The sequence below is a fragment of the Vigna umbellata genome, chromosome 3 (assembly GCF_029865625.1).
Source record: "Vigna umbellata cultivar VRB3 chromosome 3, Vumbellata_1.0, whole genome shotgun sequence".
Lineage (NCBI taxonomy): Eukaryota > Viridiplantae > Streptophyta > Magnoliopsida > Fabales > Fabaceae > Vigna > Vigna umbellata.
In genome coordinates, this window is record NC_142167.1 from 27,513,029 (window position 1) to 27,516,094 (window position 3,066).

Consider the following 3,066-nt stretch of genomic DNA (forward strand, 5'->3'; position numbering starts at 1 on the left):
ACAGTAAGCATTAACAATATTCACACAGAATTTCAAGACATGAATAGTAATAAAACAATACTAAATCATAATATAAAAGCTTAGAAAGGTTAGCTCCCCTACCTCTATTCCAGACTTCTCTTCCTCCGAATTCGTTTTCCTTGAAAACCCTCTAGAGGCTCTATTCTTCTTGTAACTAAATTTTTTTTCCTAACTCTTTCTTCTCTATTTCTCAACGTTTCCCACTTGATTCTTCCTCTCTTTGTGCAAAATAGCCTCCCACCCTCATGACTATTTATAGTCCAAAAATTTTACTATTCATCAATTTTTTAATATTATTTATTATTTTAATATTATTTTATTATATTAATTTCTTAATCACCACTTACATAATGGATTCCTCAATAATGCCTTCAAATCTGAATGCTTTCTCCATTATCAATATTTTAAATTTTATTTTACTTTTTCGTTTTTTTTTTTGAGTTTGAACCCATCACCAAAATTTTCTACCAATTAAGCTACCAAAATTTCTTATTTAACTTTTCACATTTTGTAAACTTATTATATTTTCCATTCACAAAGAAATTTATTACTACTAGTAATAAAATTGTTACATTAAGGTAAATATTTTTTATGGGTCTTACAATGTTAGATGTAGTATAATCATATTTAGATTGGGATATATTAACTAGTTCGAGGGAAACCATGTTCAATTAGATGTTAGAAGGGTTGAGGGATTGGTTGGTTTGTTTATGATTTTACTTTGATGATTTCGCATATATATATATATATATATATATATATATATATATATATATATATATATATATATATATATCACCCCTAAGCATTAGTTTATTAAATAATAACATTTTAAAACATTTTTTTAGGGGTAATAAAGCGGGGCGGGTGAGTCCAATGACATGTTTATAAAACCTTTGCATGGAAGCATCTCTCTTAGTTGGTTCTCCACTCAATCAAGTTTTCTTTTTAACCATATGCACAATTCTTTTTGAAAATATACTATATGATTGTATATCTTTCAAGTTTAATACCTCTTTTGGTCTCTCGAAAGGGGGCAAAAGTTCAATTCGGTCCTACCTTTTTTTAGAAGTTCAATGTGGTCCCAACTTTTGTAAAAAGTGTGCAATCAAGTCCTTTTTGGAAACGGCATTGAGTTTTTAACGGAGCAGCTGACAGGGTGGACTGAAGTTAGCTACGTGGCTGTGTGTGGGTAATACGTGGCTGTGAGAGGGTGATACGTGGCTGTGAGAGGGTAAATGTGATAATATTACTGAGGTTAAGAAATCAGAAGTTAGGGTTTGAGTTGCAGAGAAATTGGTAATTTGGGATTTATCATCGTGGAGGAAGTGTGTTGAAATTGGAAGAGGGAAAAATATTGGGTGTCAGAGATTATATACACAGCAAGAAGACGATTGAGTTCAAACCACTGAGAGCCTTTACGCCAGTGTCGAAGTTGAATATGAGGAAGCATACTACGACTGTACCGACCGCGGCCATAGCGGGTGGGATCATCGTAGGATTCAACAAAACTGTGGGCGGAGTCTGTGAGATATCGGTAGACAGTGGGGAAGTTGTAGATTGGGATGCAGCTCTCGGAAAGGAGAACAAACCGCTCATTGGAGAAGTCCAACAGAGCATTTGCCAAAAGCCGTCTCTCAGCATCTGCCAGCGTCACTGTGCCCCACGAAACATCCTGATCACAATCCAATATCATGTCTGAGCACATGACGGAACCAAACAAAAAGGAAAAAAAAAACGAGAGTATTTGTGATTTACCTGGCTGGGGATTTGGTGCCCGTAGAAAGGGGAAGACTCGGAGACGTTGAGATGGAATCGCGAAGGCGCGTGGACGTAGATGCTGAAGAGAGGAGCGTGGCCGCTGAAGAATCTCTCCTAGAGGGGCAACATGGGAAGGGGACCCCTGGTCAGAAACATGAAAGCCACCTTCGGGATTCTGCGGAAAGGGTACCCTTCTTTCTTCGGCATCAAGGAAGCCCTCCAGAACAGCTCATCGTCCGACAGAGTATGAGTGAGGTTGGGCGGATGAAGGAACTCCCCCATGTCGAGAGGCGGAGGAGAAGGAGGAGGGGAAGAAGGCGGCGGCGGTGGTGGTGGTGGTGGTGAGGCTGCGGTGGAAGAACAGTTGGAAATAGGGAAATAGGTTAAGAAATCTGTGTTGAAATCTCAAACCCTAACTTCTGATTTCTTAACCTCAGTAATATTATCACATTTACCCTCTCACAGTCACGTATCACCCTCTCACAGCCACGTATTACCCACACACAGCCACGTAGCTAACTTCAGTCCACCCTATCAGCTGCTCCGTTAAAAACTCAACGCCGTTTCCAAAAAGGACTTGATTGCACACTTTTTACAAAAGTTGGGACCACATTGAACTTCTAAAAAAAGGTAGGACCGAATTGAACTTTTACCCCCTTTCGAGGGAACAAAAGAGGTATTAAACCATATCTTTCAAGTGACAACTTAATCTTGAATTAAAAAAGATTACGATAATGCAAGAAAAGCACAAAATTCCGAAATTATTAGAGAACATGCAAAATGTAAAATTCATATTATTAGAGAACATGCAAAATGCCGTCAACACTTACCTTGTTTTTCAAAGATCAATCTCAATAAATTTTCTAGCTAAAAATTCATGCAGGTACATAGCTAAATTTTCAAAGATTTTGGTATTTTTTATTCTTGAAATCACATATGTCAAAAGTTTTGATTTTTATTTGTTAGACATGTGCACGGGTACCACTGCCTCTATACAAAGTATAAACACATCCAATGTGGAGTCATAATCTAAAAAAAGAAAAGATAGTGAAACAAAATACAGGCCAACCTGAAGGCTCATAAGTCTATACATATGCAAGACGAGACATAACATTCAACTTGCTTTTTGAAAGCAGGACAAGTTAACCCAACCTGCATTTCATAAGGTTAGCTGTGAAACAGACTTAAATAGGTCGAGCCACTTACAATTTTTATTCAAACATTCGAAACTAATAAACTATAAAATTAATTTATGAAATATAATTTGAGAAATGAGCAACAGAC

General features: G+C 37.0%; 1 pseudogene; it reads right to left on the bottom strand.

Moving 5' to 3' along the window:
- Positions 1–1,294: 1,294 nt before the first annotated feature.
- LOC124846789 (glycosyltransferase BC10-like) lies at positions 1,295–2,863 on the bottom strand (annotated as a pseudogene).
- Positions 2,864–3,066: the final 203 nt, after the last annotated feature.